Source organism: Mustela nivalis (assembly GCF_964662115.1).
Source record: "Mustela nivalis genome assembly, chromosome: 18".
NCBI lineage: Eukaryota > Metazoa > Chordata > Mammalia > Carnivora > Mustelidae > Mustela > Mustela nivalis.
The window spans coordinates 12,025,057-12,048,906 of NC_139037.1; the positions used below are offsets into that span (position 1 = coordinate 12,025,057).

The following is a 23,850-nucleotide window of genomic DNA, read 5'->3' on the forward strand; positions in this document are numbered from 1 at the left end:
AGCTAAGATAGAGAAGCAACCTGAGTGTCCATTGATAGATAAATGGATATGGAAAGTGTTTTACAGATACACAATGTAATATTATGCAATAAGAAAGAATGAGATCATGCTATTTGAGACAGCATGGACGAATCTAGAGTATATTATGCTAAGTAAAATAAGTCAGACTGAAAAAGACAAATACCATTTGATTTCACACTTACAGAGTCTTTAAAAAAAAATCAACAAAACCTGAATGAGTAAACTAAAGCAGAATCACACCTATAAATACAGAGAACCAACTGATGGTGAGTGAGGGGATGGGCAAAATGGGTGAGAGCAGAGGGAATGCAAATTAAAATCAGAGCAAGATACCCTTCCAGTATGGAGTCATGGGGAACAGCACAAGAAATGTAGTTACATTGTCATAGTGATGTGTTATACACCTGAAAATAACACTGTGTTAACTATCCTCAAAAATAAAAATTACAATTTATATTCCTTGCATTAAAAAAAAAAGGTTTGTTAGGCGGTGAACACAGAATAGGAAACTAACATTTAAAAGTCTCTTTGGAGGTTGCCTGGGTGGCTCAGCCGTTAAGCGTCTGCGTTTGGCTCAGGTCAACATCCCAGGGTCCTGGGATTGAGTCCCACATCGGGCTCCCTGTTCAGTGGGAAGCCTGCTTCTCCCTGACCCTCTCCCCCTGCTTGTGTTCCCTCTCTTGCTGTGTCTCTGTCAAATAAATAAAATCTTAAAAAAAAAATAAAATTCTCTTTGGTGGGGTGCCTGGGTGACTCAGTTAGGCATCCTCCTGATCTCAACTTGGGTCTTGCTCTCAGAGTCTTGAGTTCAAGCCCCATGTTGGGATTCATGCTGGGCGTGGAGCCTACTTAAAAGTCTCAAAAAAAAAGTCTCTTTGGTATATAAATGTATAATGTATGAAAATCAGACTGAAAATGGGAGACCATCTGTAAGCCAAAATGCAAATCTTTTACATTCTTAACTACCTAGAGTTTTATTGTTTTACTGCTTTAAGTTAGGATGTATCTACTATTTTTTAAAATGTTGTTCATTCAGCATATGTTCTTTCCAAATAACTAGTACTTTCCAAATAACTTTAAAAAGGAGTAATTTTACTTCCTCTTTAATATAGGAAGAACTGATTAAAAGCCCAGGGTCAAGACAGGATAGTTTCTACCAAGGAATCAAGGTGACTGCTTCTAGATAGCTGCATTGGATTTCTTTTCCGATGCTTCTGGGATACAGTCTCCTGACTAGGATCTTCAGCCTTCTCTGCTTCCTGTTATCTGTTAAGTTTTAAAACTCCTCACTCAAGCATTTGATCTGTTTTCCTACAGTGTTCAAACCAGGAATAGGGACTTAATTAACTATGCTCAGAATTTTGGCCTGTCAGCCAGCATCTGCAAATTGTATCCACTATACAGTCCTTTCACCTCAGATCAGCATATACTCTTGTTTTCTAGACCCAAGCAGAAGGCCCTGCCTATATTAATATGTAAAAACCTCTGTGATTAAAACTTGCCCTAACTGGGAGTCTTACTGCTTTACCTCAGTTCACTTATTATATAGTAAAATGGATAACGATCCAGTAAGTAAAGATGTGTAAAAATGAAAGGAAACTCACAACCTAACAGTATGTAGTTACAGAAAAGTTTTGCTTTCTGGATCAAAGACCCTTCCAGTTTTGCTAACTACACCAATTTGGAGCGAGAGTAGAATTGCCCAGTAGTGAAACTAGATTCACCCTACTGATTAAAGTGTGAGGGGGAAATCTTCCACTTAACAATTTTATAAAGTTCTTCACTCTTTCTGAACAGTGAAAATCTGAATACATTTTATGAGAATCCAATTAAGTTCATTGAAGTCATATTACTAGAACTGTTCTTATCTGTCCATATAATATATGCAGCTTACCCACTGTTAAACTGTTAGTTTTAGCTAGACTTTACTCCTTGGCTCCAGACTTTAGGTTATTTTGTATATAATCTGTATACTAAGATGATCTATACAAAAGTTGGTAAAATTAAAGTGCTTGAGTTACCAAAATTTTTTGGAGAGAAAACTATGTCTCCTAGTAAAAGACTTTAAGCTTTTAGTAGAAGAACTAGTATTTTAAGTCAAATTTTATAAAGTGATGGAATCTCTAGCTCTTAATTGTTGTTTGTTTTATCTTGCTTTTCTCCTGTAGAACTGTTTTTGCTATCTTTTAGTAAAAACAAAAGGGGTTTTCAGGGGCGCCTGCGTGGCTCAGTGGGTTAAGCCTCTGCCTTCAGCTCAGGTCATGATCTTGGGGTCCTGGGATCAAGCCCCTTGTCAGCTCTCTGCTCAGCAGGGAGCCTGCTTCCTCTTCTCTCTCTGCCTGCCTCTCTGCCTACTTGTGACCTTGTGATCTCTGTCTGTCAAATAAATAAATAAAATCTAAAAAAAAAAAAAGAAAGAAAAGGGGTTTTCAGTGATTTAGGAATTTGGGCTAGACTCTTAATATAATACAAAGTAGGTAAATTATCACTAGCTTATTAATTGTCCCCGAATGAACTAGTGACTGAATTTTTTCCCCCAGAAATCTTTATTTTTATTTTTTAATATTCCTATTTGTTTGTTTATATTTATTTATTTGACAGAGCAGGAGAGAGCACAAGCAGGGGGAGCAGCAGGCACAGGGAGAGGGAGAAGCAAACTCCCCATTGAGCAGGGAGTCAAATGTGGGCTCGATCCAGGACTCCAGGATCATAACCTGAGCCAAGGCAGACGCTTAGCCGACTGAGCCGACTTTCCCAGAAATCTTTTAAATAAACCCTGGGCTAATTGTTGTGAGCCATTGCTCACCTGTATTCAGGAATGGGGACACATTTTAGTATTTAGCTCAAGGAAACATAATTAATAGCTAATTTGTTGCTAACTGAAACCATATGATGTTGCACAGCAAAATAAAAATATGGATTGACCTATTGCAAACCAGTTTCTTTTTTTTTTTTTAAAGATTTTATTTATTTATTTGATAGATGGAGATCACAAGTAGGCAGAGAGGCAGGCAGAGAGAGAGGAGGAAGCAGGCTCCCAGCTGAGCAGAGAGCCCGATGCGGGGCTCAGCCCCAGGACCCTGAGACCATGACCCGAGCCGAAGGCAGAGGCTTTAACCCACTGAGCCACCCAGGTGCCCCTGAAAACCAGTTTCTTTAGTTAGCATTAATTAGTGAGAAAAACGCTAGAAATGATCCCAGTTCTTGCCATAGAAGGAGAAGCTAGCAAGACTTTGTTTTCTATCATCCTCTGGAGCATGTGAGAATTTTGCCACTGTTGCACTCTATTACAGAAACTGACTAACACACATAAACAGTTATCTTGGTGTTATGCATGGTTATTTTATACAGAAGCATAAGAACAGTTGCAAATCATTTGGAGAATGGAATCATATTTTAAATGTACTAATGGAATTGATGAATTAAAGGAAATTTGTGCTAAGTTTACATTTTTAATGTTCTGTGTGGTGGTTCCTTTCACAACATGAATAATTGACCTATTTTATGTTTTGCCAGTCTGGAACAGAGGCATTAAACAAAGAAGATTATGATTTGGGGGAATTTGGTTACTTGATCCAGTTTCTAAGAAGGAAAAGTTGAAATTTGTGAACATATATTTTTTTTAATTTTTATTTTTTTAAAAGATTTTATTTATTCATTTGACACACAGAGAGAGAGAGAGAGACCACAAGTAGGCAGAGAGGTAGGCAGAGAGAGAGGAAGAAGCAGGCTCCCCGCTGTGCAGAGAGACCGATGTGGGGCTCGATCCCAGGACCCTGAGATCATGACCTGAGCTGAAGGCAGAGGCTTAACCCGCTGAGCCACCCAGGCGCCCTTGTGAACATATTTTTAAAGCCACTACAGTGATCATTTGATCAGTATGTGACAAGAGTCTGTCTAGTTAGTATCACCCAAGCACAGCTATAACTGATTAAATGTTTTTTATTGATGGGTTTTTTACAGTTCACAACAAAATCTTATAAGTGGAAGGAAATTACATCTTTTTATATTAGCATCTCATCTTTGGTTATCTATCAGTTGGTCTACTGTTGAGCAAAAAGTGAGTTAAAATGATAAACAATGATATCATTGAATTTACAAGTTGAGGAAATGAATATTAATAAGAATCCATCAAAAGATGACTTTATTCATGCATTTTACAGAATTCCTGTCTGTAACCGTTCTTTTCCTGACTGTTCATTTTCAAAATGATTTAATGAAGTCCCATCAGACTTTAAGTGACCAACTGATAATTAGCAGCAATATATTGAGAAAAGTATAGGAGTCCAGCCCGTTTATTAAAGAAATCCTGGTCTTTAAATCATTTTAGAACAAAGTAGGGTTTAAATATGTAATGCTGAGGAATTGAAGAAAAAAATTTTTTTTCAAGACTGATTCTGTGCGAACAATAATTCCCAGGTATTTCCTGGGGATGACTATTCTGTGTTGTACCACCTGGTTTCTAAAGACTTCAGCTATTGAGGTTTACTGTAGTTGTAAGTCACATTGCCATGGTTAAGAATGTTGGATGGATGTGCTTTAGCCGAGAATTTTTAATAATCCCATAATAAACCTAGATTGATAATTTGTATCTTTGTATACGTGAGTCCTGCTGTTATCACATGGCTCCTTCTATAAAAGAGCTGTTTACCATTATGGAATTTGGGTATACAGTGAAAACTCAGCTTTTAGCAACCACAAGAAAACCAAAATGATAGCAGTTTCAACTGGAGTTGAAACTATTGGGTGGGGGCAGGGTGGGGGTTGTCTGGGCGGTTCAGTGGTTAAGCATCTACCTTCCGCCCTGCTCAGGGCGTGATCCCAGGGTCCTGGGATCAAGTCCTGCATTGGGCTCCCTGCTCAGTGGGAAGCCTGCTTCTCCCTCTCTCACTCGCCCTGCTTGTGTTTCCTCTTTCGCTGTGTCTCTCTGTCAAATAAATAAACAAAATCTTAAAAAGAAAAGAAAAGAAAATGTGGGGTCTATCCCTATTTTATTTATTTATTGTATTTATTTTTATTTATTCATTTTTTAAAGATTTTATTTATTTGAGAGAGGGAGAATGAGCCATGGGGAAGGGGAGGGAGAGGGGAAGGGAGGAGAAAATGAAGGGGCAGGGGGGTGAAGCAAGCTCTCTGCTGGGCAGAGAGCCCATCACAGGGCTCCATCCCAGGACCCTGAGATCATGACCTGAGCTGAATCCAAGAGTTGGCTTAACAGACTGCATCATGCAGGCACCCCCAGAATAGTCAAATTTTGAAGAAAGAGATAAAACAGGGTTTCATGACTCAACCATGACCTTAAATACAAGTTAGCAGGGGGAGTTTCTCTCTCATGGAAGAGGAAGTAAAAACTGGATTTAGTGAGCTATATGGGAGAATGGAGAATTCTCCCTGTACCATAGCCTGTGCTGTACTGAGGGTATGGCTGCAGAGAGACTCACTGTAAAGGCAGCTCCTTGGAAACCACTTCTTTAATCTGGGTCCTTGAGAATTGTGGTTGAAATGACCCAAGCTAATTTTGAGTTATAGAAACATAGTTGTAGAGCAGACCAAGTGATACTCATAGATACCACTTTCACACTGGTGAATTTGTGGCATATATATATATATTTTTAATTTATTTATTTGACAGAAAGAGATCACAAGTAGGCAGAGGCACAGGCAGAGAGGAGGAAGCAGACCCCCTGCCAAGCAGAGAGCCTGATGTGGGGCTCAGTTCCAGGACCCTGAGATCATGACCTGAGCCGAAGGCAGAGGCTTTAACCCACTGAGCCACCCAGGCGCCCCAATTTGTGTCATATTTATAAGGAAAGAAGCTTCCCTAATTTTTTAGAGTATGATATGATAAAAAATACATTTGGTCTTCATCCTGGGTTCCAGGCACAGAGCTCCTAAAGCCCTTGGAATTTCCTGAATGGTAGGAATTCTTTTGTTATGTATAACAAGCCTCCTTCCATTACACCTGAGTCTTTGTGAATGTGGTGTCTTAAGGTGGTCATCTGATGGAAGACCAAGAGATTAGACAGTTGGAACTTTCCATCCCACCACCCACCTCTAACAAGGTAGTGGGGGTGGGTGGCTGGAGGTTGAGTTTCATAAAAGCACTTGAGCTAGAAGACCTGGGGAGCTTCTGGGTTGTTGAAAATATCAAGGTTTCGGGAAGGTCCTTGGAAGCCCTGTGGCTCCTCCTCCCACTTTGCCCTAAGCATCTCTTTCATTTAGCTATTTCTTAGTTGTATCCTTTATAACAAACTGGTAAATGTAAATAAAGTGTTTTCTTGAGTTCTGTGAGTCAGTCTAGAGAGTTATACAACTGGATTGAGGGAGTCTTAGGACCCTCAAATTTGTAGCCAAGTTGGATAGATACATAAGTGTCCTTGGGGCTTGGGACTCATGACTTGCATCTGAAATGAGGGCAGTCATTTGGATGACTTCAACTTGTGGGGTGTGTACTAATTCCAGGTAGTATAGAAATAAATTTGTTGACACCCAGTTAGTGTAGGAAAATTTGATCGTTTGTGTCACAAAAAAGTAAGGTCTGCTTTGCTTTTATATGTTTTTAGTAGATATTAAAATTTGCATTAAAAAAACAATACATGGTGGGGGGTGCCTGGGTGGCTCAGTGGGTTAAGCCTCTGCCTTCTGCTCAGATCATGGTCTCAGGGTCTTGGGATCGAGCCCCCTCATAGAGTCTCTGCTCAGCGGGGATCCTGCCCCCCCCACGCCTGCCTTTCTGCCTACTTGTGACCTCTCTCTCTGTCAAATAAATAAAATCTTTAAAAGAAAACAAAACAATACATGGGAATAAATCTGGTAAAAGAAAATAAAGATCTAACTAAATAGAGATAATCTTCCTGGGTTTGGAGGATTTGGAGATTCAGTTCAGTGCAATCCCAATCAAAATCCCAGCAGGCTTTTTTGGGAGGAGAGGAAAGGTAGGGAGTAAGAAACTGACAAGTAGAGTCTAAAATTTATATGGAAATGCAGATGAACTAGAAATAGTTTCAATAATTGAAAAAGAAGAATAAAATTAGATATTTTGCATTACTTGTATTTCAAGACAGTTTACAAAGACTTACTATAAAGCAGTTAGGATAGTATGGTGTTGCCAGAAAGATAATTTTATAAATCAGAGGTCCATGAAATGGATGTGTGTTTTATAAAGAAAGTCATGTTGAAACAAGGTAAAACCTGTTAGTTTACATACTCCTTAAGACTGCTTTTGACCTGCAGTTACCAAGTTGAGTATAACAGAGATTATATATGGCCCCCCAAACCTAAAATACTGTCTGTCCCTTTAAGATCAGTGGTTCAGAATAGAAAGTCCATAACTAGGTCTGCATATTATGGGGTCCTCCAAATGTGGGGCAGCCTGATCAGGTAGAAGCTGGAGGTGCAGACAGTGAATTCAGTTGAGCTAGGACAAAGGTGATAGAAGTTTATTGAATACACCACATGGGAGCAGTGAGCAGGACTGCAAAGAGAGATTGTCTGCAGTGAGGCAGTGTTTGGGGGCTGTATCTAAAGGGGAAGGTATAGAGGGTATAGAGGGAACGCAGGGAATTTTCCTTTTGTGGTACTTGTGCCTGGTTATGAGTAGCCCACTGGTTCGTTCGGCTTTCTGGGTATTTTAAGATGGGTCACCCGATGGGCCTGTTTTGTATTCAGCCAGAGGGTTATGGTGGGCTCTTTTGCGTTGATCAAGTTTCCACTGCCTAAGTCTATTGCCTAAAAGCAGCCTCTACACTTATGTGTGGCCAAATAATTTTTGACAAAGGTGCCAAAAAGGAAAATTTAGTTGTGCTAGCACAGTTTATTGAGGAATCTGTTATACTTCTTTGGAAAAAAAAATTAATTTCAGCGCTACTTCACAAAAATTAACTTGAAACACATCATAGACCTAAACTAAAACTATAAGAATTTGAGAAAATAGAGACTATCCTTCATCAACTTGGAATAGAGAAAGAATTTTTTAAGACACAAAAACAGTAGCCATTAAAAAAATTGGTTAAATTTGATTTCGTAAATAAAATTTTTGCTCTTTAAAAGTCACCATCAGGGATACCCAGATGGCTTAGTCAGTGGAACACGTGACTCTTGATTTTGGGGTTGTAAGTTTGAGCCCCGTGTTGAGTGTAGAGATTATTTTAAAATAGAAATACATATATATATATACATAAATACATAAATGTCACCATCAAGAAAATAAAATAGCAAGTCACAGACTAGGGGAAGATACTTGTGTCTAGAATAAATCAAGAAGTCTTTAATAATAAAACAACTCCTGGGGCACCTGGGTAGTTCAGTCAGTTGAGCATTTGACTCTTGATTTTGGCTTAGGTCATGATCTCAGGGTCGTGAGATGAGCCCCACTTGGGACTCAAGGGTGAGCATGAAGCCTGCTGAAGATTCTCTCCCTCTCTGCCCCTGCTCACCCCCCTACCCCCGTCCACTTGTGGCAGCATGCATGCTCTCTCTCTCTTTCAAAAAAAAAAAAACCCCAAAAAAACCAAACCAACAACTCTATTTCCAAAAACAGGAAAAAGATTTGAACAGTACTTTATAAAAAATATTAAAATGTCCCTTATCACATGCATGAATTCTGTATATCATGAGTCATCAAGGAAATTCATATTTAAACCATGATATACCACTCACCATCCACTTAAATAGGTAAAATTAAGAACAGAAGGAATTGAAGCAGCTAAGCTCTCATGCATTGCTGGTGGTGAGGGGGGGTCTAAATTGGTATAACCACTTTTGAAAACTGTTGTAATTTTCTTATATTTCAACATATACTTAACATATGACCCAGAAAATCTAGCCTTCGAATGAAAACATACTCACATGTAAAGATCTGTACATGAATGTTCAGAGCAGGTTTTTTCATAAGAGCCCAAACCAGAAACACCCCAATTGTCTATGGGGGAATGGATAAACAAATTATGGTATGCTTATAAAACAGAGTACCACTCAGCAGCAAAAGGGAATAACTTAATGATACACAGAATGTCATGGGTGACCTTCACAGACATTTTGTAATTGAAAGTGAATAGACATAGAAATTATTCCATTCATATGAAATTTTGAATAGGGGGACATTTATCTACTATGATAAGAGAACAGACCATGAGCTGCCTAAGGCAGGGGTGGAGACAGAAGAGATTGTAGAGGGACACAAGTGAACTTGAAGAGATGGAAATGTGCTGTATCTTGATTGTGGTGGTGATTACACAGATACATATATTGCTCAAAAGTCACCACCAGCCTGTACACTTAAAATGTGTGAATTTTATTATTAAAGTATATCTCAAAGTTTTTTTTTTTTAATTTTATTGAAATGTGATGGATCGGGGCACCTGGGTGGCTCAGTCCATTAAGCCACTGACTTCGTTCAGCTTGGGTGACCATCTCAGGGCCCTAGAATTGACCCTGCGTCGGGCTCCCTGCTCAGTGGAGAGTCTGCTGGTCTCCCTCTCCCTCTGCCTGCCACTCTGCCTACTTGTGTTGTCTCGTGCTGTCTCTCTCTCTCAAAATAAATAAATAAATAAATAAATAAATAAATAAATACACACACACACACACACACACTCACACACACATAATTTTTTAAAAAATAAAAATCAAAAGAACAATGTGATGGATAAGCAATATTTCTTTTACACAAGTAATTTCATCGTGTCTGTCCCCTAATTGAAATCCTTTACACTTTCTCATTGCATTTCTTTCTTTCTTTCTTTCTTTCTTTCTTTCTTTCTTTCTTTCTTTCTTTCTTTCTTTCTTTCTTTCTTTCTTTCTTTCTTAAGATACTATTATTTGAGATACAGAGCATGCCGGAGTGTGTGCACGTAGGGGCAGAGGGAAAAGAAGACATCCCACTGAGCAGGGAGCCTGATGTGGGGCTCTGTCCCATAACCCTGAGATGATGACCTAAGCTGAAGGCAGCTGCCCAACTGACTGACCCACCCAGGCACCCCTCTCATTAAATTTCTAATAAAATCCAAACTCCTTACCAGCTTTCTTTTTGAATGCATTTTCTGCTACTTGACTTGCCACTGGCTCTGTCCATACCCATCTTGAGCTGCTAAAGCTTGGCTAGACTTTTCCAGTGTGATGTTCCCTTTGCCTCGAATGCTGTTGCTGCACCTCCACCTCCCCCCACCCACGTTTGCATAGCTGCATCCTCTCCCTTTAGAACTCAGCTTTTAAATGACAGAGCTTTTCCTGCCCTCCCCATCTAAAATGAACTTCCCACTGTTACTCGTTATTCACTAGTTTGTTTCTTTCACAACAAAATTTGCTGTTGTTTTAGTCGTCTTCCTATTTTCTCTTTACCTCCATGCTCTCAAATGACAGCTGCATGAGGGAGTGCCTGTGACAGTCTCATCCAGTACCGCATCTCCAGCGCCTACATGAGGGGAAATGAAGGCGTGAACATCGTTCCCTAAGCCTGATATCTCTCTTCCTTCTCCTCTATGGAAATTCCCCTTCCTCTTTCACGGCCTAACTCAAATGACAACTGTTCTTCAAAGTCTTCTTCCAGTACCCTGTTTAATTCCCCTAAGAATTATTTTCCTTCATGTACAGGTTAGTGTTGATCACGTGTTTTCAAAACTGGTGAGAGAACTTTGAATCAAAGCATCGATTGAACAGTGGTTTAAGCAGAAGGACCATAGCTTAACAGAGTTCATACCTTCTCAGTCAAGACACTTGAAGAAAAAGATGGCAGTTCACCCCAGAAAAGACGGTATCGAGTCTCAGGCAAATGTTGGATATGCTTCTGATTGCTTGGGGAAGTTTTTATATGGCTTACTTTCCACATTCACAGTCATAGCAATGGTTTAAAGTATATACACTTCAAACTTTTTTGGTTAAAACTTAATGCTTAAGGAGGAAGGGTGAAAGACTATAGGAAAAGAAAAAATGGAAAGGTGTTTTCCATTTTCTTCTAGTTATAATTATCTTCTTATTCTAGACTAGCTTCTGTTGTGTCTACTTGGACTAATGTGTAAGATCTTTAATAGCTTGCAGGTGAAAAAAGTATTTTATTTATTTTTAAATATTTTATTTTATGTAGGTTACACACCCAATTATGGGGCTTAAACTCACAACTCTGAGACCAAGAGTCACGTGCTCTGCTGACTAAGCCAGCCACGTGCCCTGAAAAAAAGTATTTATTTATTTGTCAGAGAGAGTGAGCACAGGCAGACAGAGTGGCAGGCAGAGGCAGAGGGAGAAGCTCCCTGCTGAGCAAGGAGCCCAGTGTGGGACTCCATCCCAGGACGCTGGGATCGTGACCTGAGCCAAAGGCAGCCACTTAACCAACTGAGCCACCCAGGTGTCCCTGGAAACAAGTATTTTAAAGGACGTGTCTTATTTTTCCTCTTCTTCCTCTGCCGTAATTCTCCTGGTACATCATTTCCCTCATACATTTGAAATCAGCTGTATAACATCATTATAGTCTTTGGCATAACACTTAAAGGCAACCCCCTTTCCATCATCACACATACCTGCACACAAATTGACCAACTCCATTTAAAAGGCAGTCTTCTCTTTTACTAAAAAGAGCATTGGGGTGCCTGGCAGGTTGAGTAGTTGGAGCATGTGGCTCTTGATGTCAGGGTTGTGAGTTCGAGCCCCACCTTGGTTGTAGAGATTACTGCGGGGGGAGGGGGGATACAGCACTTGAAGGAATTTCTTATTTCTTGCTGTCATCAGCCTCTGATTAATATATAACTTCTAGGCATTAGTATTCTTAGGAAATTATAACAGCAGGTTTAACAGAGCAAGTGAAAGTTGTTGAATTGCTTTTAAGCAACAATCTGGTTTGGCATACTTTGTCTTTTTCTTTTTTTCTTCTTTTTTTGAAGATTTATTTATTTGAGAGAGCAAGAAGGATGGAGAGGGAAAGAGAGTGTCTCAAGCAGACTCCCCACTGAGTGCAGAGCCTGCCATGGGCCTTGATCTCAGGACTACCTGAGCCGAAACCAAGAGCCAGACACTTAACTGACTGAGCCACTCAAGTGGCCATGCATACTTTGTCTTTCATATATCAAAACTCCTCCGTGGTTCTTAAACTCTAGCATCCATTGAAGCACCTGGAAGCCTTGTTAGAACACAGATTTAGTAGATCTAGGGGTGGAGGCCTAAGAATTTGTAGATGCTGATGTTGATGCACTTTGAGAACCTCAGTAGCTTGTACACCTCAGTAGTTTCTACATATTTGGGTTGCTGGACCAAAGCTCTCTTTAGGTGAATGTTATTTGCATTTACAGTTCACCTTACTTTAGATAATCTGTGTTTATTGTTGTGCAGTGTATTGGGTGGGCAGGAAAATGGAGTTTTCACTTGTGATTTTAGATTGAACCTAGTCCTTCTTTTAAATTTTTCATGCTTTATGTAAAGCAGTTCCTAAAACCCATTTTATTTCAGGGCAAATGAAGAGCTATTTTTATTATCTATAATTAACCTAATTCAGGAAAAAGGAGCGGGCTTGGGGAAAAGGCTAGCATTGACACAAGTGTGGAAGCTCAAAAATTGCTTTTCTGAAATTAATATTACCATCCTCAATAAAGCATTTGAAGTTGATTTTAGAATCCTGGACCTAATTATTCCAATCTAGGGCTGCACTTGTAAGGGTTAAATAGTTTGTTGGATTCAACGTTAATATTTCCAGGCTTGCTCAGAGTTCAAACATTATATCATCTTATTTGAGTAGTTGAAATTGTATTGCTTTGCTAGAACTTACAGAAGTGGCTAGAGAGAAAGAACAGAAGCCATCCTATTGATGAATCGTCTTTTAACCATCTCACATCAACTGCGCTCGTTCAGTGTTTTCAAAATGTAGTATTTCAGAAACTGTTTCTACACATTACACCCTTACATTTATAATATAACTATAGAGTTTGTTTAAATCCTTAAAAAATACTATTTTCAGAGAATAGCTGCCAAGCTTATTCCCCAACTTTTGATTTTTGTTTGTGTCTTTGTCTTAATTCAAAGACAGCTGTTACCTAGTTGAGCCTTGAATTACAAAAGTCCAATATTTAAAATCTTAAAAAAGATCTTTTTTGGTTTAAAAATCATAATGTTTTAAATTTGGGAATTATCACGTTTCATGGCCCAAAATAGCACATTGAATTTTTGGCAGCTTCTGTCCTGCCTCTGCCAATAAAAGCAGCACCATATGGTGTGACTGCTGTTCCACTAGGAAACCCACACCCTGCGGAGACACTGCCTGGCATGAAGCAGAGCCGCTGCTCCCCATGTGCTTATCTTTTTAAGTCAGCATATTGGCCGAGATATATTAAGATTCTAGGACATCATGGGATCTTGTCAGTTGAGTCTTGCAGCTCTTTTTCCCACCAGCTTTAACGTTTGGCCACATTATAAAAACATGTACTCAAAACTTGATGGAATCTCTCACCCATCTTTAGAAAAAAGCTTTTGATGACTATTGTAAGAAAGGAAAGTATATACTTTTTAGGACAAGATTAGTACAGTCAATTTCGTATTCCTTGCAGTGCTGGTACTACTCCACAACTGTGTCTTCTCTGAATAATCATCTCTTCCTCTTCTACTAACCCTCCTCCCCTGACCAAATATCTAGAAGGAAACTGATTTGCAAATACTCATTCTAGGTGTGGGTTAAGTGATGGAAGATGGGCTAAAATTTGTAGTTCTTTGCGATGGAGAGAGATCAGAACATGACAAATAGAAGGAACCAATTGCTGTCCTCCTTTCTCTTACTTCTGTGTATTTTATCTTGTGTTGACTAGGTGTATTACGTTTTCCAAATAAGTGGGCTCTTCCTGTTCTTTGTCTGTCCTATGCTAGGGTGGTCATTTAATTCATTGTGATCTTCATCCAAATGTTTCTTAATCATATAAAATTACTGTTAAGGCTTTTCAATATAAAATTAGCTAATTCTCCTGAAAATAAAGGCATGCAGGTAGATTTTCTTTATCATATGGCTTATTAGTTTTCAGTAACTTTGTTCACTTATTCTTGAAACAAATAGAAGTACCTACTATTTGTACTAAATGTACTAGGCACTGTGTATAAAAAAATGGAATAGACAGATTTTCACCCTTCAAGAACATAGAACCCTTTATAATACAGTTTAAAGATTTTAAAAAATTATTCATTTATTTTAGAGAGAGAGGGCACATGTACAGGCAAGATTGGGGCGGGGGTGGTGGTGGCTGAGGGGGCAGAGATGGAGGGAGAGAGAGAGAGAACCTGAAACAGTCTCCTAGCACGGATTCTGATGCAGAGCTTGAGACCACGACCTGAGCTAAAATCAAGAGTCAGATCCTTAACTGACCAAACGACCCACGCACCCCTGTAATACAGTTTAATGCTTTACTAAAGAGATACACTATACTTGTATCTTGAGGCAGCTAATGAAATTACACTTTCTAAAGATTCAAAGGAAAATACTACATTTCAGCCTTACAGAGAAGTGCTTATAAATGTTCTTGCCCGGTTTGTCAAAAAAATGGTTAAAGCTCAGAGGGAATTATAAGCCTGGTTCAAACTAAGTGAGAAATAACTGAAAAATTAAATATCTCTTAAAATAGTTGATGTTTTTTCTAAAATTTGAATAGCTAATAGTTGTGTGACTTTTCAAACAAAATTTGGGGAAATTATATTTTCAATTTGCATGTAGTGGAATATTTTGTTGGTAAGACAGATACCTTATATTTAAATATTTTAGGATAAGAATCAGTAGGTACTTAACCTTTTGAGGTGCTAATGTGAACATGGTTTAAGTCGGTGTTTTTCAGTAGGAATGCTTTTGGTGGTTAGGAGGGACCATTCCTCAATGTGCAGTACTGTCCTGTCCATTTAAGGACATTTAGCACACTTAGCCCCTTTTCATAATTTTTATATTAGTATAAAAAGTTATGTGCCTGCTTACATCTGTTTGGCCCAGTAACACCAGGGCAGCTTTTATTCAGTGTAAGTGAATACTATGGGGTGCCTGGGTGGGTTAGTGGGTTAGCTGAAGCCTCTGACTTCAGCTCAGGTCATGATCCCAGGGTCCTGGGATCAAGCCCCAAGTCGGGCTCTCTGCTCAGCAGGGAGCCTGCTTCCCTTCCTCTCTCTCTGCCTGCTTGTGATCTCTGTCAAATAAATAAATAAAATCTTAAAAAAAAAAAAGTGTAAGTGAATACCAGTGTGTATTCCTGATTTACTATTATTCTTTTCAGATTTTCTTTATTTATTTGAGAGAGAGTGAGAACACAAGCAGCAGGGAGGGGCAGAGAGAGAATCAGACTCCCCACTGAGCAGGGAGCCAGACTCCAGCTCGATCCCAGGACCCAAAGGTCATGACCTGAGCGGAAGGCAGAGGCTTAACCCACTTAGCCATCCAGGTGCCCCAGAGAAGCAGGCCCCCTGCTGAGCAAGGAGCCTGATGTGGGACTTGATCCCAGGACCCTGGGATCATGACCTGAGCTAACCGACTGAGCCACCCAGGCATCCCTAAATTGTAGTTTAAACATTGCCTTCCAAATGTCAGTGTTAGCCCAAGTCCGTGTGATAAACAAAAGTGCCCCTTCGTATTTCCAAATGTACCTGATTGGGAATTGGTCACTGTTAAAAAACAAAATTCAGCTGAGTAATTTGAAGGTCAGATTAGTTTTATACAGTGATGAATTGGACAGCATCCTATTTGGCAAATAGAAAGGAGCTCCAGAAAGTGATACAAAATCGGAGACTTCTGTAGGCAGAAAGATCAGGGCCAAGGCAGGAGTGGAGTACCTCATCCTTGTGGACCAGAGGGGGTCTGCCAGGCAGATTACCTCAAGTAGTATTGACTAGGAAATTCTAGGTTGAGTGGTTTAAGATTACATTCCTGAGATGGGTTGAAACTGTGGTAAAGTTAAGTGATAAGTCTTGGGTTAGCACAAGTGATTCCATTTGGGGCCTTTTTGAAAAATTAAACACCATCTACTTATTACATAGTCTCTTTGCTCTCTGTATATGTGTACCAAATTTTACTTTCTGAACTTTGAGGGCTGCCATGAACTTTAACAACTAAAACATCTCTCTCCTTTTAAAAAACTAGAATACATGCTTAGATATCTGTGGACAGGGTTTCCAGCTTGCTTGTTGTGGAGCCCATAATTTTGGTTACTATAAATCTCACCAAACATTTTCTCGCATGTCACATGTCACAGTGTGGAAGATGCAATACTCACCCTTCATTTTTTAAAAAACAGCTCTACTGAAGGATGTTTAACATAGTCACTCATTTCAAGTTTACAGTTATTTTTAATAACTTTACTGAATAACGTAACTACCACCATAAATCAGTTTTAGAATATATTTATCCCCCCAACCAAAGGTCCCTGATGCCCATTTATAGTTAATCCCCATTAATTCCCATGCCTAGATGCTTCTGATCTACTTTCTGTCTCTAAATTGCCATTTTTGGACATTTCATGTAAATACAATGATGAATTTGTGACCACTATCTTCTTAAAACATTTTTCTGAGGAGGCAGTGACCTCTTTGACTTTGGCTGTAGCAACTTTTTTCTAGATATGTCTTCTGAGGCAAGGAAAACAACAGCAAAAAATAAATTTGAGACTACATCAAAATAAAAGGTTTCTGCATAGGGAAAGAAACAGTCCACAAAACTAAAAGGCAGCCTATAGAATGGGAGAAGATACTTGCAAATAATATTTCTGATAAAGGGTTGGTATGCAAAATATATAAAGAACTGATATAACTCAACACCCAAAAAACAAATAATCCAATTTAAAAATGGGCAGAAGACATTAACGGACATTTTTCCAAAAAAGACATCCAGGTGGCCAATAGACACATAAAGAGATGATCAACATAATTCATCATCAGGGAAGTGAAAATCAAAACTACACTGAGTTATCACGTCATGCCTGTCAGAATGGCTAAAATCAACAACACAAACAGTGGGTGTTGGTAAGGATATGTAGAAAAAGGAACCCTCTTGCTTATTTGGTGGGAATGCATACTTGTGCAGGCCACTGTGTAAAATAGTGTGGAAGTTCCTTAGATAGTTAAAAATAGATCTGTCCTATGATCCAGCACTGGCACTACTGGATATTTACCCAAAGAATATAAAAACACTAATTCAAAGGGATACATGCACCTCAGTGTTTATACCAGGATTATTTATAATAGCCAAATTATGGAAATAGCCCAAGTATCCATTGATTGATGAATGGATAAAGAAGGGATGATATATATATATATTATATATGATGGAATATAATGTAGCCATGAAAAGAATGAAATCTTACCATTTGCAATGATGTAGATGGAGCTGTAGAGAGTATAATGCTAATAAGCGAAGTAAGAGAAAGACAAATATGATATTTCATACGTGGAATTTAAGAAAATGAGCAAAGGGGGAAAAAAGAGACAGTAAGAAACAGATTTAATTATAGAGAACAAACTGATGGTTACCAGAGGGGAGGTGGGTGGGGGTGGTGATGGGGATTAAGGAGTTGGGATGAGCACCAGGTGATGTATGGAATTGTTAAGTCACTACATTGTACACCTGAAACTACTGTAAGACTGTATGTTAATTAAGGAATTAATTAATTAAGGAATTAAAATAAAAATTAAAAACATTTCTCTGTGTCTTTTCTATCAGACTCTTCTTTCTCAGTCACCCCCTTAATCAGGTGCTTAAATGTCATGGTTCTATTCTCACTTGACCGAGGTGAGTTCATCCCAGGTAAATGTGATGATTCCTGTATCTCTGTCATAGCCCTAAACCTTTTTCTAAGCTCCAGACCCATACTGCCAACTACATGTGTGGGGGGTGTCCATGGGCACTTCAGCCTCCACAGCTCTGGAACTGAGCTGAGGACCTGCTTCTCCAAGCCTCCTGGGCCTGGACTTTACTTCCCAGTGAAGCTGCCACCACCCACTTTGTCCCCCAACCCAGAAACTAGGGCACCACCATCCTTTATTCTTCTTTCCCTCACTTATTGTAACCAGTAAATTGCCAACTCTGCAATCACCTCCGAAATACCACATACACTGAATATAGTTAACCTAAATTTAAATGGTATAAGTATGCCATGTAGTTTGAGTCAAGAATATGTATAGAGATTCTTTTTTAAAAAGCATGTAGAGATTCTAAGTCAGGATCAGGCCTTAATGGGAAGCATAGTAAATTCTTATCCCTTGCTAGTACTTACAGGTTTTGAGATTGTTCAGAATAAACATAGCACAGTTTTAGTAACATCTTTAAAAAGCATCAAAATTCTTTTTATCAGCTTTATTTTTTTTTTAAAGATTTTATTTATTTATTTGAGAGAGATCACAGGTAGGCAGAGAGGCAGGCAGAGGGTTGGGGGGAAGCAGGCTCCCTGCTGATGCTGATGCAGGGCTTGATCCCAGGACCCTGAGACCATGACCTGAGCCTGAGCGAAGGCAGAGGCTTAACCCTCTGAGCACCCCTTTTTATCAGTTTTAAATTTGTTATACTTTAGTTTTAGTTTTTTCTTTTTTTAATACAAGGTTTTTTTAAATAAAAGTTTTTTAATAAAAAACGATGGTTTGGGCGCCTGGGTGGCTCAGTGGGTTAGGCCGCTGCCTTCGGCTCAGGTCATGATCTCAGGGTCCTGGGATCGAGTCCCGCATCGGGCTCTCTGCTCACCGGGGAGCCTGCTTCCTCCTCTCTCTCTCTCTGCCTGCCTCTCTGCCTACTTGTGATCTCTCTCTGTCAAATAAATAAATAAAATCTTTAAAAAAAAAACACGATGGTTTCAACAAGAGTTAAGACATAGCCGTCTGTATTTCCCCTTTCACTTTTTTAAAAATTAAGGCTAAAACAGATTCTTCTGGCTTTTATCTCCCTTCTCCCTATATTATAAGAAAAGTTTTCTACTTTCTGTAGAACAGAAGTATAACTTGGAGTTTCATTTCTCACAAAACAAAATTGCCGCTCACATGACAAGTTGAATGTCTGTTTGCAGTGGTTTGAGACAATTAGATGGAAACAGTTCCCTGTTTAGTAGGTGATGTATATATTTCCCCTTTACAAAAGAGTAAAGTTCCTTTTTATTCTTTAATTTAGCAGCAAATTTTAGTTGGATAAAGACCACTGAAAATTTTATGCAGAATCTTTGTTGAGTTAGATCCGGGGCACTCAGATGGCAGACCGAGTGGAGTTGGGGAAGAACAGAGGAGCGGCTTTGTTAGACTCCGTGGAAGCTAGCTAGGAAGCCTTTCCTTAAGCAGCTGTTGAGAAACTAAGAAAAGGGGTTTTCTTTCTGTCTAGAAGATGGCTTTCCTATGATTTCCTCTTAATTATTTTTCCATTTTTTATCCTGGGAATATAGTCACATTTTGCTCTTTAGCTCTGTTTTCTTTTTCTTTTTTTTTAAAGATTTTATTTATTTATTTGTCAGAGAGAGAGACAGCAAGCACAGGCAGACAGTGGCAGGCAGAGTCAGAGGGAGAAGCAGGCTCCCTGCGGAGCAAGGAGCCCGATGGTGGGACTCGATCCCAGGACGCTGGGATCATGACCTGAGCCGAAGGCAGCCGCTTAACCAACTGAGCCACCCAGGCGTCCCTCTTTTTTTCTTTTAATGGTCAGCCCCTCTCCCTGTCAACATTTCTTCCCTCCCCATGGAACTAAGAAAATGCAGGTCCTTTCCGCGCCTTACATGAGGCTGACTGGTGTTCATCCACACGCGTTGCTTTGTGCCTCACACGTGCTACCCAAAGTCAGGCAGTCTTGTAACTGTCCCAGATAGGTGCTTGCAAGAAGGAAATGAGGCAGAGTTTACTGAGAGATTCTGCATGAGATTGATTGATTTCTGAGGCAGAAAGTTACCTTACACATAAGTTATAACCAGTTTATATCTGCCTGATTTTAGAAGTTATTAAAAGGATAGATATGGGGTGGTGGCGGGGTGGGAGTTAAAGAGACAACATAAGTTGTCTCATGAGATGAGTTGACTTTCAGAAGTTGTCTTTTTTTCCCCTTCAGATCTAATCCATTGGTGTTTATTCATGTGGGATTTTTTTTTTTCTTGGTCATTTCTAAAAGCTTCTTTTGAAGCATGAGCAGTTTCTACCTGGAGAATTGGATTTAAATAAATAATGGTGATGAATTCCTTCAGACGTTTGCAGAGGAACTCCAGAAATGTAATTTTTTTTTTTAATAATGATAATAGACATCTATTTAAAGCAATACATTTCCAGCTCAGATAGTTCTAAATTGTACATTTCATGTTTATTTAACTTCTTAAAAATACTTGAGGGCAGCTGCAACCAGTTTTCAACTCTATGATTACTTCTTTGCCCCTTCTTCTCTCTCTTTCCTTTCCCGAATAACTTCTTTCAGATATGGTTCAAGGTAGAATTTATTCTCCTCATATTTTGTCCATTGCTCTTTAGACAAGATCTGATGCCTCATGGTCAGTTCCAGTGCCTTCTTAATGCGAAACATCCTGTCATTGTAAAGGTTTTCAGGAAGCCTTCTTACATCTTCTTTCACATCATCTCACATATCATATCATCTTGCATTAACCTCAGTCTGTTGAACCCTGCAGCATTGTAGTACCACTTTTGAATACCCTCCAGCCACTGGCTTGATGCTGCAGCGGCAGGCCTGCTCGCCATTTTGACCCCAGAAATGTAATTCTTGATAACCCTTTTCTTCTCTGTCGTAGTACTTTTCCATCAAGAAACCGAAATAGTGGGCTTAATTTTCTGAGAATAGTGCTCTTTTATCTCTTTATTTAGTAATTTCTTGTCCCATCCAGCTTGAAGTCATTGCATAGTTTTGGTTTTAATGTGGCACTGATGTTAAAATTTAAAAACCTGAAACATAGACCCAAAAGGAAGAAGTTGGGGAGAAGCTCTTTATTTCATTGTGACCTCAGTAACTGACAGCTTGCCTTTGGAAGCCTAGAGAATCAGGTAGAATTTCTGTCAACCAAATAAATGTATATTGAATGCCAGTGTGTCCCTCATGTTGTGATGGCCCAAACTATGATCACTGCCTTCCTGGAACTGCCCTCAGCTATTTATTTATTTATTTAAAAGATTATTTTATTTCAGAGAGAGGGAAAGAGGGAGGGGCAGAGGGATAGGGAGAGAATCCTAAGCAGACTCTGTGCTGTGTGTGGAACCCATTATGGGTCTCAATCCCACACCCTGAGATCATGACCAGAGCCAGAAACCTAAGTCGGAGGACCAACCTAAGTCGGACGACCAACCAACTCACCCACCCAGATGCCCCACTGCCCTCAGTTATCTGAAAAGAAAAATATTGCCAGAGAGAGTAGGGGTTTTGTGAATTTATTTCATTAGGATTTTAATGTTTAAAGGAAGAATTTCAAGATAGGTAAAACTCGTAGCCAAATTACTGTAGCAGAATTTCTTGTGCATTTGCCTGCTCTGTGATGTCATGGTTGCACCAAGTAAGAATTAGAACATAGATTTGAAATTCTTATTCAGTTTGGAATGAATAAGGTGCCCTGTGGCAGATATTTTTAGAATGGAGGAGCAGCTCCAGTACTTGCTGTGAGTCAGGTTCTCATTCAGAGACTGATCCTGAACATTGACTTCAAGAGTTGAAATCTTTCATCCTGAATTAGTTATTCTTCTGTTCTGAAAATCAAAGTTTAAGCTGCCGTCAGTAGATTAAATCAATACCATGTATATATATGTATATATATATATATCTCACAAGAAAGCAACTTTTGGCATCAGAGACAATTTAAATGATCCTTCTATTTGGAAGTGGATATTTTTCACAGATGTAAAGCTGTTGTGAGTTGGTAGTTATACTATCAAAATTGTCAGAGGGCTTCAGAAAGGGTGGGTCTATTTTTTATAGGAGAATGGTTTTTAAAAAATGTGTTTTTCTCTTTTTACCATAGTTCAGATCAAAAAAAAAATTTTTTTTTAAGATTTTATTTATTTGACAGACAGAGATCACAAGTAGGCAGAGAAGCAGACAAAGAAAGGAGGATGCAGGCTCCCTGCTGCCGCTGAGCAGAGACCCCAATGCAGGGCTCGATCCCAAGACCCTGGGACTATGACCTGAGCTGAAGGACTATGACCCAGACGCCCCTCAGATTCAAAAATTCTAATGGCAAAGGATGAGATTAACGATTGGCTTCTCCCAAATAATAACACAAGTTAACTGGTAGAATCAGAATTGAAATTAACAATATCACAGTCTTACCCGGTCTGTTAGTTTCCTCACTAAACAAAAAGAAAACTGAATATGAAAAAAAAAATTGAGTTTTGTCATATATGGAATCTGTAGCCTTAAGGCAATACATAGAAGCAAGATACTTTTGTCTGATCTATTTTGGGGGCATTTGATGATGTAAACTATTTAATCTTAAGTAGTTTATCTTAAATTAATTAATAGTTAATCCTAAATTAAACTAATCTTAAATTCTAAGGCAAGGGTGATTATTCATCTCTGGGAAAAGAATCTGCTGTTTATTTTTTCTGTTTTTGTGTTTCTGAGACTTAGGATGTATAATTATATTTATTAAGGTATTGGTGAAACAGGGAAAAGTTTGAAAAGGTAACTTAGGAATTCTCTTGTGTTTATTTTTATTTTGTTTTTTAAGATTTTATTTATTTATTTGACAGAGAGAGATCACAAGTAGGCAGAGAGAGAGGAGGAAGCAAGGTCCCTGTTGAACAGAGAGCCTGATGTGGGGCTCGATCCCAGGACCCTGAGATCATGACCTGAGCCGAAGGCAGAGGCTTAACCCACTGAGCCACCCAGGCGCCCTTGTGTTTATTAATTAAGGCAGTACCCCAAGAGAGAAGAGGAACAAAATAAAACCAGAAAAACTTGGGAGTTTTTAATGGCCCTAAAGTGAACTAATAGGAGACTAGTATGTATGTATGTATGTATGTATGTATGTATGTATTTTTCAAGAGGGTCTGTACAAGCTGGGGTTGCAGGGAGAGGGGCAGAGGGAGAGGGAGAGAGAATCCTAGAGCCTGATATGGGGCTCAAGCTCATGATCCTGAGGTCATGACCTGAGGCAAAATCAAGAGTTGAACACTAAACCAACTGAGCCACCCCGGTGCTCCCGGAGACTGTCTTAAACCAGGGAAGTCAGCTTCCCATTTCTATACACTGTTTCTTTGTCTAGAAGCAGGGACAATTTTAGTAACCGGTTGAATAAATTATTTTTATAAGTCATGGATAGTGAGATCATTTATTCAGTGGCAAACCTTTTAGAAAGAAGGTATTAATGTATTCACTTTTCTGAAACCTCATTAACTTGCTCTGAGGCCAAAATTACTCCATATTTATATTTTAAAATGAGCATTGGCTAAGTTTTTTTTTAAGATTTTATTTTAAACAATCTCGACATCCAACTTAGGGCTCCTACAATCCCGAGACCAAGTTACACACCTCACTGGCTGAGCCAGTTAGGTGCCCCTCCTTGTGTAATTGTTAATTTAGAGATAAAGTTTAGAAATTGAAGTTCTAGCTAAAGGTTTTTAATAAGTTACTTAATGAGATAAAATAATCTAAGATATCTTAGTATGTCCTAAATTTTATTTTTATTTTAAAATCTGTCGTGGATCACCTAGGTTAGTTTGTGTATATGCATCTGAATTCCTTACCTTAATGCCATAATTAGCTATCAGCACCATAGCATTGTAAGATTTTTTATTTATTTATTTATTTATTTATTTATTTATTTGACAGAGATCACAAGTAGGCAGAGAGGCAGGCAGAGAGAGAGAGAAGAAAGCAGGCTCCCCGCAGAGCAGAGAGCCGGATGCAGGGCTTGATCCCAGGACCCCGGGATCATGACCTGAGCT

At 39.1% G+C, this 23,850-nt stretch overlaps 1 protein-coding gene and 1 pseudogene across 2 annotated transcripts in view; one reads left to right on the plus strand and one right to left on the minus strand.

The window, feature by feature from the left end:
• Nucleotides 1-23,850, plus strand: part of GLG1 (golgi glycoprotein 1) — a 158,314-nt gene that overhangs the window by 45,865 nt on the left and 88,599 nt on the right. The window lies entirely within an intron of this gene.
• Nucleotides 19,991-21,390, minus strand: LOC309853710 (cytochrome b-c1 complex subunit 7 pseudogene; annotated as a pseudogene). Its single transcript has one exon. The product of its transcript is annotated as a cytochrome b-c1 complex subunit 7 pseudogene (transcript).